The sequence below is a fragment of the Thermobia domestica genome, chromosome 5, assembly GCF_964235325.1.
Source record: "Thermobia domestica chromosome 5, izTheDome1.hap1.1, whole genome shotgun sequence".
Classification (NCBI taxonomy): domain Eukaryota; kingdom Metazoa; phylum Arthropoda; class Insecta; order Zygentoma; family Lepismatidae; genus Thermobia; species Thermobia domestica.
This window is the reverse complement of record NC_137458.1, coordinates 32911980-32929814: the sequence shown is the minus strand read 5'-3', so window position 1 is coordinate 32929814 and position 17835 is coordinate 32911980. Positions and strand designations below refer to the sequence as shown.

The window sequence follows — 17835 nt, the reverse complement described above, 5'->3', positions numbered from 1 at the left end:
CTGATACTAAGAATAATGCTTCTAAATCTTATTCGCGTAGTTGAAACGAACATGAATATTTGTTTTAAATCTAAAAGGTGTTGTTGAGTTTGTTAATTATGTTAATACTTTCTCCGTGATTACTACTTCTGCTAGTTATGTTGTTTATCGTATATAAAGATAATTAAGTCCTCTTCAAGTGCCAGCCGATCATTTTTGTAAATATCTTATGCGGTGCGAGCTCTTGAACTATTTTTATTTTATTTTATTTTAACAAATTTTCGGAACTATGTGATAGATTCAGAGAAAATTTAGGGATTGAGGTTTGATCATTTGAATACCAATAGTTATGACATTAGTCATCTAAAATTCTGAAAGTACACACTACCTTAGTGTTTCAGTTATCATAAGGTAACATTTTAAAATAATAAAGTATGGAACGTTTCGTTTAACGTTAACTCTGAAATTGCCATTTTATTGATCTTGCCATACTTTTTGTTGGGACTTCTTATTTCTTTTAATTGTTTCATTTTTAGAAATGCATTCTGGTTAGAGACATTCGTACGGAAAGACCTATCCATCTGAGGAATGTGTTTCATAGATGGTGTTAGATATGTTCGAACCATATTCCAGAATGGTGTTTCTGTCCACTCAAAAATCGTTGGATGAACAACTGTGGCAGATTTCTTAGTAGTGCATGCGGAAGGATACCCATAAGAAAAATTAGTTCTCCTCCAATTAGCACTGGAAGCAATCATTTTGTAAGTATTGAGCCATCATCAACCTGCGTGCTATATATTTGATTGGGAGATATTGTTTTCTCTTCTGTATAGTCAAATGTATCATTGTAGATAATGTTAATAATTTTGTGCGAGCTGTTGGTGACGGAAACGTAGCAAGTTTCCAATGAGAGAGTTTATACTGCCCTAGTAACAATGATTTGCCTTGATGTTTGAGACAGCAGTGTGATACGTGATTTTTGTAGGGACAGCAAGTTTACAATTGATTGTAGTTTCCAGTGATTTTGCGAATAGTATTACTCTACAACAGACATGTGAGACTCGCGGCCTACATCCTACTTTTGACTCCTTTTTCTTCGGCCTTCAGTCGAACCCGAGAAAATAATAAAATTGATATAATATACTTATTTACAGTATTGTCCCTTTTCCAATCAACGTTGAGTAAGTGCTCGTCCATTTATAGATGGAATTAATACAAATTTAGTGTGACTCAACCATAAACAGGGCTTGAGAAGTTGCTTTTTTTTCTTTTTTTTTCTAAATAACGGAGCCTAGTTGGCGTTATTGGCTAAAATTGTATTTTATTTGGTAAAATTGAGCTTTAATAAATTTTGTACGTATTAAAACCGCATTCGTACTTTAAATACCTCTTAAAGGATCGATGCTCCATTTTACACACAAAACTAAGGAATTCTCGTGCCTCACGTAGGGAATCCATGAAACCTCAGTCATATTTCATGGGACACATTTTTCATCATTGACACTCACTTATATTTCGATTTCTAGAAAGGAAGAAGTAAGCGGTTTTATAGAGTAACGAAAGGGTTGAGTGATTCTATATGACACATGCGTAGAATAGGATCCCTATTACACTCAGGGTTTAAATCCATAGGCCAGACGCCTCTCGAAACATACGAGGCAAATACTGTTATAGTACCTCAGGGTAAGGAAACAGATATGAAAAAGCAACTTTATAAAATGGGCGTTGTCTTAAAGACAAACATTGACTTATTTGAGAACTTTTTTTTAAATCTCATTTCCAGTAGCCAATTTACTCTGGCAATAGGTTTGACAAATAAATGATCTTTGTAAGCAATGACATGTTTACGTATAAACTAAACAAGCTGTTGCTTATGAACCCACTTTCCTCAAGTCCCCCCAAAATTTAAAGTTAAAACAAAACTTGATGTACATTTCCAAATAGAAGAGAAAAAAACAAGTAAAATAAAATCTGTAAATGAGTAACAAATCATTTTATATTTCTGTTGAACATTACTTAGATAAAAACTAGTCTGTTTTGTTATGTGCAATTGGCTCTAGATACTGTTTAGGTCCATGAAGTACCATATGGCAATTAGTCAATGCAAAAACAACGACGATTTATCACTGAAAAAGAACAAGTGGACATATAAAGGGTCCCATTACCTTCAATACCTTATAGCTTCATCAAAACTGAATCTAACCATGTAATATAAGATAAATCGTACTATACGTCACATACTCTGTCAAACACGTAGGAAAAATTCAGGAGTTTTAAACTTTGTTATGCAACTTTTGTTTTTATCTGTGTAATTATCAAAGTATAGTTTGAAAAGATGGAGGTAGATCTTTAGAAGGTCGCTTTTGTTTAACTGAAGCATTTGTGGGGTCTGTGTTATAAAGTAGTTATTGTAAGAGAAGATTTTAGTTTTTTTTTTTCCTAATGCAATTCCTTTTCGTTTGTATGTATATCATTATCCAAATGTAATATTTTCTTTTGTAGAAGCTATGCTTTTAGTAGACTTCAATCCGATTTAAACTACTCGCTAAAAATAATACATTTATTGTAAAAAATTTTAACGTGTAACAGTTTTGCCAACTACCCACTTGGCTTTTGTGATAGTGCTTGATGAAGCCAAATGAATAGTTGGCGAAACTGTTACACGTTTTTTTTTTAATTTTTACAATAAACGTATCAGCGACTAGTTTAAATCGGATTTGAATCCCAATGTAGTGTTGAGAAAATACAAGTATGGCTTTAGTAATTTCCATTTCTAATTGAAGCATATTCCCATCCGTTTGAAAATAACTGAGAAATAAAGAAATACATTTTATTATTTGTTCGTACTAATAGGAGAGAACTTTTTTTTAAAAAAGTCGCTTTGCTTTTTGTTCTACATTACTGGTAAACATCATTACAGCGATTGACCGAGCGTGAAAAAATTCATTAAGCATAATTCCCAAACGTACGTATATATATACATATATATATATATATATCAATAGCATGGTTACCACAAACTATGAAAGTCAACAAAATTCATTGAAAGGCAGGGAATTTAAAACTGGTCATTACAAGTCAGGGAAACTTTAAGAAATGATGCGAAAGTAAGGGAAAATATATATATATTTTTTTAAATAAGTAGTAGTCAGTGAAGATGGTGAGCTTTTGAATTATTTATTTGTATAGCATAGAAAAGAGTCCCGGAAAAGCCGCCGAATGAGATTTAAATTACGGAAGTGCGATCGCGATTGCGTACATACCAAGCAGTTCCCTTGCACACTGTAGCCTAATAGTAAAAGCGTTAATTATTAATAAAGGAAGATAATTCTATCCTTAACATTTCATATACGGGTACGGTATTCTTTTAGGCTTGTGTTGGAAAACATGCTACCCAGTTTCATAAGAGAGACAAGAGAGAAATTGTTTTCAGAGAGTGATGGCGAACGATATAAGAAAAGTTATTATGGAAAAATAATAGTACTGACTATTGTGTATTTATATGTACACGTGAAAGGCGAAATTCCATTCTCTAGAAGTTTGAGACAATGAAATTATGTGCAACTACAAATGTATCTTCACTTTTTCTGATATTGCACGTCCTTTATGACATGAGGCAAAGAAGAAAAAGTAACGTTTTTAGTGCAAGCAATGATGGCTTGTGTATATGTTTGTATATATTTTTTAACACAATCCCTGTTCTTTGTTTCCACATTTTATACTGTTAAATTTTAATGCCCTAATATATAATTTGCCTTGAACATAACCGTAAGCCTATGTTCAGAAATGGCGGTGCGGGAGATTATTAGTACCGGTTCTATTTGTTTTAATTAAACAAATATTAAATAGTTCTCGATTCTGGTTTTTGCCTCCAGGTAGAAGACCCTATTGATGTATTTTCTGTACGCTTTTCCTTATTCAAAACAGCGTGAAGTTTGGTGACTGTGATGTTGTATCTCAGCTTGCTTTCTGTTGCTGGCGGTAGCAAATGACTTATGAAGACAACATTTAATATGACTTTTATCATAATAATTTATCATAGATTTGCATTTTGTTTCGTTACAGAACTTTCAACACTAACTCTACAATGATGGCAGGAAAGAAAACAGCATTTAGTGGGCAATAGCTTAATCCTCATTAAATCCTCAGTTTTATGAATGGCTGCGTCCGGCTTCTGACAAATTCTATGCTTATTGCGCAGCATGCAAGAAAACTATATGATCTTGAAGCTTTGCTGGCGTCTACTATTAATCCAATGTTCTCGGGATTGCTGTCAGAGTGAGTGTTGCTGTGCTGAGCTTTCGTTACCATACAGCGGCAACATCTTCAGAGCTATAGATCACATAACTCTGAAGATGTTGCCGCTGTATGGTAACGAAAGCTCAGCACAGCAACACTCACTCTGGCAGCAATCCCGAGAACATTGGATTAATGCAAGAAAACTATTTGTTTGGCAAACATGGGACAACAGGCTTTGGTATCACATGCAAAGGGGCAAGGTCGTATAAAGCTAATGAAATTGAAAAGCTCCCAAAATAGCTTTAGAAACTTCGTTTGGTATTACTGGTGGTTGAAAAACTGAAGGACTTAATCCAAGGAAGAGAACAATATTAGTGTTCGCAAGGTGCAGATGTCTCTGATACAAGACTTCAACCAGGACCTTCCCAAACATTTCCAATATTGCATTCTCCTATTCTGCAAACAATAGAAACATATTGTTCAGGACAGGACGTAACAAGTGCAGAGGTAGTTTGGGGACTGCAGTTGATAAACAGTAAAATGTCCATAAGTTCGTGCATAGATTTAGAAGACATATTTCGTATAATGTTTCCAGACAGTGTGATTGCCTTACCTCAAAGCTTAAAATAAGCAGAACAAAATGTACGTGATTAATCATGAACTAGCACGACACTTTGACAACTTACTTCAAAAGAGGCTGAGGAATTGTGAAGATTGTGCTATTTGCTTTGACAAAAGTTTGAACAAAGTGGTTCAGAGGGAGCAAATGGATCTCTTGTGATTTTTTTGACATAAATATTTCATTTCATTTCATTTCATTTTAATCAAGGTCCACACGTTTTTCAAACAGTGTATATTTAGGTAATTCTACAGCCCAACATTTGTTCAATGCTTTGAATACTGGCCTTTAGTTACTTCCTTGAAAAAATATTCTTAAAATGTCTATGGATGGTTCGAATGTAAGCCTTTCTTCCATATGGAAACTAGATCAACAGATGAAAGAAGAATGTTCTGGTGGCAAAATGCTAGTCAATAGAAATGTTTCTGGTCTTTATGTGTGCATGTTGCACTGAGAACAGGGTGACAAGCTTTACAGTAGGACTTTGCATATTTTTTTGCGAGACATTTACTATATTTTCAATGATTCTTCAGCACGTTGTGCTGAATTTGTGTCACTGTCTGGAAGTGGCGTCTTCCCTATAAAGTATTGTGTCACAAGGTGTCTTGAGAACGGTCCTTTAGAAGGAGCCTTGCAGATTTTTGATTCCATAAAGACATTTGTTAATAGTTCGAAAATAATGCAGGCAAGGCCATTTAGAACTGTTATGGATGAAACCGAAGATAAATTCATGGAATGTAAGTTAATCTTTTTTAAAACTGTAACATCCAAGAGTAAATCATTTTCAAGGCGATAAAAGATATCACGTCCTCTTGGCACGTTTTTGCTCTCAGAGTTGGACAGTTTAATATGAAACATGATGGAACGGTTTGTTGAAGCAAAGAAGTTGCCTGTTACTGTCAATAAACTTTTAGTCATTAATCTTCAAAATACAGAAAATTTGTGTCAAATGAAAAATGTTGATATTGGTCATCAGACAGAAAGCGGCGAGAGAAGGGCGATATCTGCGTTCGTAATGTCGGATATCATTATTTTCACCTGGCTGATAGCCCGACAGGACTTACTAAAATCAGGTCGCCAGAAAAAAATTCAATTCTTTCATCAACTATGAGTATCGTGAATTGCGTGCAGAACAATAGATGAATATGGAATTAAAATTGTGCCAATTTTCTAAATTTGTTTTGATAATTTTAAAGACACCTCACTTAATACATATATATATTTTTTAAATATTCCCTCCTTGATGTACATATTTGTACAAATCTCACTATTTTCAATTAACCGGAAAAGAAAAAGTAAATTTAGTTTCTGAAGGAACATCTTTTATTACTTTAATTATTAATATTCGTAGCTTCTCGAAGACAAGGGTGACGGATACTGCTAGAGAAACATGTGTTATGGTATTAAACTTTTTTTTTTTTTACTATTGAGAGAGGAACGTTCAGAACTGCATTTCCTCCTAACATCGTCCTGTCAAATAATAGAAATAAAGTTAATAACTTGCTTTCAGTGAATTCTCTTTCATTTAATCTTATTACAACACATCTAACCGGTTATTAACATTGATAAATGTCAACAAAAGAGAAAGCAGCTATAGACTTGACTATTTTGTAGTTTTTCTTACATAATAAGTTTATTTGGTGGGATGAATTTTGGTGTTATTGATATTAAACATTGGAGTAAAATATAATGAAACTTTATGAAAGAGAAAAAAGAATTACCACACGATTATTTTGCGGGCTTCTGCGCTGTTACATGACGAAAGTACTCGCTTTCGTTACTTGCGCTACAGGTTGAAACCATACTAGAAAGATGCTATGTTTTTTTTTTTTTTTTTTTTTTTACAACGTAAGTTAACAATTGCAATTTTTCTTATAAATTAAAACACGAAATGAAGTGCTATTTAAGGAAGACGTGTTACTCTGTTGCCACATCTTGAGTATTACGTTGATGCAGGATAGCTGTAGTTGAATACTGAGAATGCAGCAATATGGTAACCAGTCCTCCTTTATAGTGAGTTCGTGTCGTACTTTGCTCCGAGTATAGTATATCCCCAACGAACGAGTTGAGGTTGCCGGTTTTGTATCTAAAGTATAAACAGCACTATTACCAACCGGTTATCTTGTAATTAATTTATTCGAGTTCAGTCCTATTCGTAATAAATCATTTCATGCATATGTTGAGTATTGTTAAAAGGAAACACCCAATCTCTTGCAGCCATACAATTAGTGGAATTAACCTCCATCAGCTCACTCCCGCGGCAACTTGGCCGTCTTTTATATTTTTTGTGTGCACTTCTCAGAGCGCTAAGATTATGGCTGGAGGGATGTGTATTCTCTATTTACATTCCCGCCCTCTACATTCTGAGCAGGTTGCGGTCTAACCAGTGTCTACTTCCGGCTCAGTACAATACCAAAGTTGGAGGGGAGGGTGTACGGCCTATCTGCCGTGAGTGCGAGCGAAAACGTGATTTTTTTGCGCAACTACGTAAAAATGTAAGTAAAAGTGTCATTTTTTTTTTTTTTTTTGATTGGCTGTTTCATTTTTGATCATTTTGTAACACTTAAAAGGAGAAGAGATTGCACCACAAAGAAAAGTAAACAAAACTAGAAAGAGCGGGAAACAAAAAACGAGCGAAAATACGTTGATACAGCCAGCTCAAAAACAAAATGTGCATCCAGGGTAAGGAAAGTTACCAGATGGGGAAATTGGATGCAATAGAGAAAGGAGGAAGGGGATAATTGAATTGTCTTCTTTCTGAATTCATACCAATGTTTACATCTTTGTCGTATTATATCCAATTTTCTTTGTTCCAAAAGTTTTTTTCTGAAAATTCCAATTTTTTTCTGAAAACTAAAGAGTGGTTGTCTGTTTTTGTTCAGGACTGAACGCTATGTTACCGATGAAGGTATTCGGCGAGTCCTGGCCGAGTTGAACAGGGAAGAAGGTGAGAATGAAGGTGCAGGGCTATCCGTATAAGGTGCCTGTAACATGCAAGACTGTGATGGTGATTCAGACAATGCAGACTACGTTGCACAGGAGATTGAAGATGCTACTCATAATAGTGACACAAAGACTGACTTGGATTCCGCTGAACATGAAGAGATTGCAGCAGATGGAAGAACGGGTATGGAATTTTGCATAGGTAAAGATAATGAAACAATTGGAGCAAACCATAGTGTCAGGATACCTGCAAATCCAATCATAACTGTAAAACTCGCTTGGAATGCTTTTCACTAATAATTAGCTCTTCAGTGTTACACAATATTGTAAAATATGCAAATATTTGTATGCCGGTAAAACAAAAGATAACCCAGCGGGAAATACTCGGCAACCAAAGTGTTGATTTTAATGTTCGAGCAAGAGATTATAGGCTAACAACAAAGGCATAAATTTTAGCAGTGTTTGGCGTTCTGTTTTTGATTGGGGTAAAAAGAGGAAATCATGCCGATATATCAGAATTTTTTTTAATACAATCGGGACGGGACCGACAATTTTAAGAGTTAATTTCAGCGAAAAGGTTCACATTTTTGTTAAGAGCAATAAAGTTTGATGACATACATACTAGAGCACAACGTTATGCAACTGACAAACTAGACCCAATCCGGGGCCTACTCATTCAGTTTAGAAGAATATACTACCATTTATGAGATGCTAGTAGCGTTCAGTGATCGCTGCAGGTTTATTCAATATATAGCTGAAAAGTATGCGAAGTACGGGTTGAAAATTTTGCACTGTGTGATGCTCGTATGTTCTACACTTAAATCTTGCAGTATATTGTAGAAAGCAACCCCGAGGTCCTTTCATGCTCTCGAATGAACCGAGTGATGATGTATTGAGACTGGTAAAAAGTATGAAACGGACCTACTGCAACGCAACAATGGATAATTATTTTACCAATTATCAATTAGTAGAACACCTGCTTAGTGTGGGTCTAACATGTTTGGGAACTATAAGAAAAAACAAAAACGAAATCCCTCCCGAATTTGTAAATACAACCAAAAATTCTCTGCCTGGGAGCTACATGTTTGGATGCCAAGATGACAAAAGTTTATTTTCTATGATTGTTTATACTCTCTACCATACACAAATCTAACACTGTTGATCCTCACACTGGCAAACCTACACAAATCACACTCCTACACAAAAGATGGAGTTGATACATTTGTCCAAATGTGCTCAAGAATAAGTATTGCAAGGAAAACACGAAGGTGGCCTATGGTAATATTTTTCCGATTACTTTATTTGGCAGGTATGAACTCTGAGGATTTTTCAATTTAACTGCCGTAACATCAAAAATAATACAAGAAGACCGTGTCTGTACGACTTAGCATTAGAGCTAATCAATGGAAACCTGAAAGATCGTTCTAAAATCTCATCTTTGAAAAAAAAAAAAAAAAAAAAATGCTGAGGTGTTCTTGGCACAATACAGAGAGCAAACTACGATTATGAACCAGTCCATCTAATCCGAAGAGATATTTGCTACATCTGCTGATGAAGGAAAAAGGAACAGAACTCGCCTTGAACGTAAAGATTGTGGAAAAAATGTGTGCAAAAAGCACTCAACCATTACTATTACTTGCAATACATGCCAGCAATATCACAACGAGGACTGTGACATGGATTTTGATTAGCTTAGAACCCGTGTTGAATGTACCGATTGTGGGGAAACATGTGCAAAAAGCACTCAATAATTACTACTACTTCCAATAAATGCCAGCAATCTTAGAACGAGGACAGTGATATTTATGTTGATTAGGTTAGATTCTGTTTTTTCTTGTTTTGTTCACTGTGTATTCATTCATATTTTGCAGTGTTGTACTTAAATGTAAATATAGTTTTTGGTTAATAGTGATTTGTTTTAATTTACTAAACCTAGTTATTCCAAAACACACTTTGCATCATGCAGAAAGTTAAAAAAAACGTCAATAATCGATGACGGCCTAATTGTGTATATGGAAACGTGAGTTGGCAGTACGCGATTCGGCGAAGGTTAATTTGCTACCTGAGACAGATCTAGATATAAATTCAGAGGGGTTCCAGGGAGAATTTCTGTTCTCATAAATAAAAGCTGTAAATTTATTATATGCTGCAATATGGGATATTTATGCCTACTCCACCCATACCTCATGTTTTATCAAATATTTACATCCCAACTGGCTGGATTTCGATAATAATCCTTAAAATGCGGTGTAATTAAATTTTACAAGACAATCGAAATGCAAGTTACACAATCCCATAATCCTTAAAAAGATGCGGGGATAGATTACATTATATTAATCTATATACGTTGCACACCAAGATTGTAAGGACAAGCTTTCCCGGAGTCCTCTTTTAAAATTTAGTTATCCTTTCTCTCTTTTGTTTAAGAAGTCAATAAAACATGAACTTCGAGACAAAAAAATCATATAGGAGCAATATGAAATTTTATCAACGCTGAATGGCAAATTTAAAGGGAAAAATAAAGATCACTATAAGTCTACCAACGTCCTCGTGTTTCTGGTAGCGAATATAACACATTTCAGTTTTTCGCTACTCACACAACTTGATTGTCTTCGAAATTTGATATTGAAGTACAATTTGTTCTCTTATCATTCATTATACGAACCACAATTAATAGACGTGTCACAACGAAGGCGATTAGGCAACATGTAAAGCCCAGTTAGATGGTCGTTTAAAATGCCGCACCACACATTGATTGCAAATTTGTATTGCTGATCGTGCACCAAGGGGCATGTGGATTTTCCGCATCCCACACCTGACTATTGAACACATCCGTCTTGGTAAATATTACTTCGTTGGTCCAAAAAACCACAGTTGGAAAGTTCAGAATGACGATAGTTTGACGTAAGTACCATTGGCAAAAATCCACACCGCGGAGAAAGGCGTCTAGCAATAGCTCATATGCTTTCTTCAACTTGAATAGGTGCATAGCTTCATCATGCAGGACGTGCCGCACATTCATATGACTGGCGTGTAGTGTCTGGGCTGTACTACGTGTGCTGGATTGAGGACGGACCTGAATTCCCGCAACATCTACCTCTTCAAACCTAACAGCAGATCCCGAAGTCTTCCGATACCCATTTCTAGTCTCAGCGATCCTATTTCTCGAAGACGAAGATCGACCGGTTGGAAAAGGACGTGCGACGGTACTCGTCGATTAGGGAACCTATCACTCCAACCGCTACTCCTCTCTCCTATTACCCTTTGCCTCCCCATAAATGAGATGCATACCAGTCAGCTCGGATAATGAGTAATGTGTCATCCTTGCCACAACGTGATATCACATACAAAAACCTCAGTTAACTCCAGAGCACTGTCTTCCTGTTGCTGTATTCTTACAAATCACACGTTCCACAACTGCCCACTTTAAGTCAGGAACGAGATTTGATGTAACTTACAATCTACCTTATAAACACGGCCTGGAAAGCGAAACACTGCGAACGCCATACAAAACCAGCATGTTAACTCCTCTAGTGGATTGCTTACAAACATGTGCCTGTGGTGTGCTTGATACAAATGAGAAACGAGCATTGCTCGTTTTTTTTTTTTCTGTTAGGTGCTCGTGTACAGGATACATGTATGTGGGTTGGTAACACTCCATCGCCCATCCCCGAAATGTATGTATAGCTCGTGCATTGAAAATTCTGTTTCTTCAAGCATGTACGTCTTGTACTTGATGAAGTTAGCTGACATCATGCATATCCCGTTATTAACCCACAAACTAGCTATGAGAAGTGACTGTAGGCTATCCTAATTTATTTAAACGCTCTTTATGACATTGCAGCAACTTTGACAATGCCGGGGACAGGGATGTAGGAGAGGTGTCCAGGCATTGCCAAGTGTGACTGATGAGAAGCACTGCAAAACCGTGGTCAGGGTGGCTGCAGCAAGATATCGAATGCCGGCATACCGACTGGGAAAATGTTCTTACCCAACTGATAATATTCCTGCTACTGCAATCAGCATACCATAGTGTACAATGTTTGTAATGCCATCACTTCGAATGTAGTTCACTACATTCTACATGCACGCATGTAATTCTTCCTGCATGTGGATATTCAACCCTGCACATCATGTTTTGTCCGCCATCTTGAATGGGATTATGCGATTAACATCTATCACAGCACGCCGTACGTATTGCAACGAAGCCGCGCATTTCGCCAATTTTGGTCCTTCAGAAAGTTCGGGGAATCCCTTTCTTCCTTTGGGGAATTCCTTGCACTCTCAGTGTACACAACCGATTACTACACTTTGGATTCTCTGCATACTATTTCTTTGTGTGCCGCAGTTCTATGATTCGTCATTTTGCCACTATCCCAAGCGGACGCTTATTTCGTCACACTTTCTGATGCCAGTAACTCCGGATAGATGCGCTATTGGACTTCTTGTTACATGGACACTTTTCCTTGTTTTCATGTCTAGAATTACTCCCAAGTGTTGTAAACAACAAGCTGTTATATCCTGTATATAGATTGTTCCGGGAGAGCACGGGAATGCTTCGGGAAATACTAGAATGGACAATTCTAATCAAAATCTATCATATGGACATGGGTCCGATTTTGAACGACAATTGAGATACGCACAGAAGTAAAAAATCTCGTTACCAAGGTCAGTACGCTTCATGTTTTGGATGTAATTAATATATTGATGTAGGTATTAGCTTGTAAGTAAATCAACATGTTTCCTAACAATTACTGAATAGTAGTTTCGAGACTTATACCTCTTAAAATGTTTGTCAAATAAGAATATTTCATGTCGAATCCGGATGTTTGCCAACTGGTGACAGCTTACTCATTAAACCATCATATATATACAATGTTGCGAAAGTGTGTACCTGAATCATGCGCACATTTGTAAGTTCTCTGTCTGGATTGTTCCCAAAGCATTTTAGACATAGTTACTGTAAAGTGATTTCTCCATAAATGAAGAGTGTAGGGACATGGTGTTTGTGTATTTTTTTTAAAAACGGAAGTGCACATGCGACTCTTGAAAAATAGAGGATAGATATTCCATTACGTAGGATACGAAATATGCAGTGTTATTAACACTTTTCGTATATTGAGAGAGTGTAGAACAGTTTCCAGTGCTAAAGTGATTTCTGAACGTGAAACAAGACAATCTGTAGAAGAACAGGAGGTATTAGCTACTGTGCTACAACGAAATTTTACTGCAAGTAGCAGATGATTGTTAACACATCTGTGTATTCCACGTACTCCTATGTGGCTCACATTAGTATCCATTTCACCACTAACCGGTGCAGCATTTATTTCCCGCTGATTACGTTTCCCGCCTTCAATTTTGTTATTGTTTATGGTTATTGCATAATATTGTACAAGTGTCACGCATTTTCTTCACGGATGAGTCGACCACTCCTATAGTAGCCATAACAGATACACTTGAGCTCTGGAAAAGCTTAGGGCAAACCTAGTCATAGAGTATCAAGACAGATTTTCCATAAATTGGTGTGGCATAGTTGGGTTGACCTCCTTATTCTTCGTGAATATATGCATGCACATCGGTACCTCCATATGGTACAAAAGTATTTGGCGGACCAGTGACACTATATTTCTTTGCACAGAAGGGGGAACCTCATCTTCCAGCATGACAGAGCACCAGCACATGTGAGTCGGTCCATCGTTGAAGAGCTGAATGCCACCTAACGTAAAAAATGATTAGCCATGTAGTCTTGTCAGTTAGCCACCTGATTCTCCTGACCTCACACTTCATGATTTCTGCTTAGCCGAATGGGTGAAATTGGATGTTTACCGGGAAATGGTGAATAAAGGGATGAACTAGAAGTTCACATTTTGAATGCTGTTAATTAGCGACTAACATCGGGAGCTTCGTAATGGAACATAAAATGTTTCATTTCGCATTCAGAAGTACATTGATGTTTGTGCCAGTATTTTTGAGAAGCTGTTGTGACATTCTGTATGGCTCTTTTCATCTCCTTACAATCATGTATGACTGCATTAGCCAATAGGTGATAACATCGTATTTTTCCCTTTATTATCTGCTTAAGTACTTAACTATCGTGCTTTAATTGCCGTCACAATAAAAATTAATGCAATAAGTAGTAGTATCAGCTTGTCCTTTGCTCATGCCAGTCGGTCCATCGTTGAAGAGCTGAATGCCACCTAACGTAAATAATGATTAGCCATGTAGTCTTGTCACTTAGCCACCTGATTCTCCTGACCTCTCATTTCATGATTTCTGTTTAGCCGAATTTTTGAAATTGGATGTTTACCGGGAAATGGTGAATAAAGGGATGAACTAGAAGTTCACATTTTGAATGCTGTCAATTGGTTACCAACATCAGGAGCTTCGTAATGCAACATAAAATGTTTTACTTCGCATTCAGAAGTACATTGATGTTTGAAGTAATCCTACAGTTCCATATTTTACATGTTACTGTGTTTTTTTTTAATTTTTCTACTTTTATTTCAATTCATACAACAGTTATAGATCAAAATTTGACTCATCTTCATTTGAATCATCTATACTATCATTTCCTAAAACATTGCCCCTCTTGGGACACCCTGTATATCAGGGGCTGCTCTAGAGTTGAACAACAGTGAAGTCACGTCGACACTGACGGTGAAATATACTTTGCACCTGTCCGTCTTCGTCGGTACAAATTTTACTGAAAAAGAGATTGTCATTGTTTAATCATATATATAGTATATGCCTTACATATAAAATTATTTAACGTAACGTGACGCACTTTATTCAGCACAAAGAATTGAAGCCATTTAAAAAAGGAAAAGCAATTGATGCTCTCAACTCTGGTGAAACTATTTCTTAAATGGAATTTTCTAAGCAAACGCAAAAAATATAGGCGGGTTGCGCGCGCACCTTACAGCTCGATGTTGTCAACTCTCCCTTGTCATGTGCCACCTCCCCCTCGTATTGCAGGAGTAAGCAGACGACAGCCGTTTACCTAGCCACAGCTCAAAGCCTGCGATCTGCTGTAACCAATCTTCAACACGCGCGCGAAACATGAAACCTTGACAGTGACTGAGCAAGATAAAAGTAAATGTGGCAAGAGCGTAGATTGCTAGTTGGCTGTTGCTCTCTCCACCCACTTTTTGTTGCGCGCGCAACCCGCCTATATTTTTGGCGTTCAGTTTTAGTTTCTTTAAACGTCTATTAGTACCGCTCTTTACGCTAAATAATGAAAGGAAATTATGAAATAATTAGTAGAGTGAAAATTTGAGGAAAACGGGAGAATTTCTGAGAAAACCCGCAGTCACGATGCTGTCCAGCATAAACTTGTGTGGGTGTTACAGGGATTCGTAAAGCTAACGTGAAGCTGCAATCTTTGTGTAACACTTCAGAAGATGTAAGTAAATTCGGTAGAGAAATGTTCACAAGGCATGGTTTGCATTTAAATAAAAAGGGAAAAGAATTGTTAAGTAATGAAATTTGTGATGTAATTAACATTGATATGAGTAATAAATCTAGGTCTCAAGCAGCATTGCCAATACCTTGGGAAGTAACTCAGAGTAAGAAGAATGTGGATGAAGGCACTTGTTTTTTAGGTCAAGGGTACATTTAACACAACGAGTAGGCTTGCGTATCTTTCATCAAAATGTACAAGGGTTTTCCATTGGGAAACAACGATGGAAATTTTGTTGACGGAAATTCTGAAAGATGTAGATATTATTTGTATAACCGAACATTGGTGTGCACAAAACAATATAGCAACTATAAATTTACCAAATTTCAAGCTAGCAAGTAGTTTCTGTAGAGATAAGAAAACAAGGGTGGTTCAAGCATTTTTGTAAAACAATTTAAAATTTAAAGAATGCACTAAGTTTAAACATATAAACGATGAAAAAATTTGAATGTTGTATATTGGAGCTCCCAGTGGAAAAAATTGTAATAATCTGTATATATAGGACACTGGATAGTGAAGTTGAAATTTTTGTGCGTAACTTAGGAGTAATACTCTCTCATTATAGTTGTACTAAATACAGCTGAGTAGTAGTAGGAGTTCTCAATATGGATTTTTTGAAAGATACTGATGTAAAGATAAAAACATTATTGGGTGTGTTTAATTTAAAACATTTAATAAATAAACCTACTAGGATAACTCCAACCAGTATATTAGCACTAGATCAGATAATTCTAAACTCTGACCACTTGAGCTCAAGGGCGCAAGTGATTAGTACCGGATTTTCTGACCATGAAGCTCAGATTGCTGAAATATGTGATAAACGCTTCTCTGTAACTCAAAAGTGTAAGAACTTTCAAAGTTACAAGGGTATTCAGTAATCAGAATATCAATTACCGTATTTACTCGCGTAATTTTCGCACTTTTTTAGACGAAAAAAGTTGTTTTGAAACAAGGGTGCGTAAATTATGCGAGGAAAAAAAATAGCCACATCAGTGAACATCATCTATTTTTTTTTTTCCTCAGTCAAAATAACACGAAAATACCGGTACACATTTTCTTCGTAGCAAGAATTGACAACAAACAACTAGTTCTAAATTTGTAGAAAAATAACATTGAAAAATTGACTAAGAAGTCATGTGGTTTCTTACCTTACAACAATGGCTTTGCTGCGTTGCCAATTGTTCATTCGCTACCGTAATTGATTCCTGGAAAAATGCTGTTTCACAAAAAGTTTCCGCGTGCGCAAATTACGCGAGGAAAATAAAATATACATAAAATTCCCTTCAAAATTGGGATGCGAGGGCGAAAATTACGCGAGTATTTACGGTATTTCAGTTATTTACTTAGTCACGAAACATGGGAAGCTGTACTTTCATTAAACAAAGCAAATGATATATATATAATGAATTCATAAAAAAAATTGCTTACTATTTTGATATAGCTTTTCCTAAAATGAAACTCGTGTTAAAATCCCAGAAGAAGGGACAATGGGTTACTCCTGAAGTACTAAAAGCAAGTGCTACAAACATAAATTTACATGAACTTAGTAAGGTTTTTAAAACAGGTTGTGCAATGTACTACTATAAACAATATAAAAAAAGGTACAAGGAACTAATTAGAACGACTAAAAAGAACTACTACCAACTTGAACTTGCTTATGCATCGAATAAAGCTAAAACCATGTGGAACATTATAAATAAAGAACTAAATGCTGGCAAAGAGACACCATATATGGATACAATAAAACATGAAGGGAACAGTGTAACAAACCCAAGGGAAAAAGTAAAAATATTTAATATTTTTTTTATAAATGTCGCAAAAATTATGGATGATGATAAAGTAAATAAATGTAAACAGAATGGCTACAAAGTAATTACTGTAAATAATTTTAAACAAAGTTCAAATAAATGTGAAAAAACAATCTTTCTAAAGCCAGTATCAGAAGATGAAATAGCAAATATATTAAAGTCTCTCAAAAACAAAAATACTTGTGGAATTGATGAAATCTCAGATAATTCATTGAAAAGATGTTTCAATCAGGTGAGAAAGCCACTTTTGTCATTTAGCAAATATATCATTTACAAATGGCGAGTATCCAGAAAAGTTAAAAATTGCGAAAGTTAAGCCCTTCTTTATAAAAGGTGAAAAGCAAAACATAAATAACTACAGACCAATATCTCTCCTACCTGTCATTGGAAAAGTTTTGGAAAAAATTATGTATATCAGGGTAATTAATTTTTTATTGAAAGAAAATGTTAACAAAACATGGCTTCCTTAAAGGTCGATCTGCAAACACAGCAATATTTAATTTCATTGAGAAAGTAAGAAATATTGTAGATACGAAAGAAAACTGTATAGTCTCTTTCTTGACTTGTCTAAAGCTTTCGATACAGTACAACACAGTTTACTTTTGAACAAACTGGAGAACTGTGGAATACGTGGTAAAGCAAAGGACTGGTTTGGCTCGTACTTAAAAAATCGTAGGCAGGTCGTAGAAATAACGCATAAGAATAACAACATTGTAGAAAGCTATTTATCAGATGAATTATATATAAAACACTGAATTCCACAAGGGTCTATTCTAGGGCCATTGCTC

The 17835-nt window shown here is 35.9% G+C and overlaps 1 protein-coding gene across 4 annotated transcripts in view; it reads left to right on the top strand.

Annotated features, from left to right (window-relative positions):
• Positions 1-17835, top strand: part of LOC145685839 (uncharacterized) — a 199226-nt gene that overhangs the window by 71219 nt on the left and 110172 nt on the right. For 2 of the 4 annotated variants that reach the window (XM_081758450.1, XM_081758451.1), the window contains one exon: positions 516-740. The exons of the other annotated variants lie outside the window; for them this stretch is intronic. The gene's annotated coding sequence lies outside the window, so the exon portion shown is untranslated. The remainder of the gene's footprint in view (positions 1-515; positions 741-17835) is intronic. 4 annotated transcript variants of the gene reach the window in all.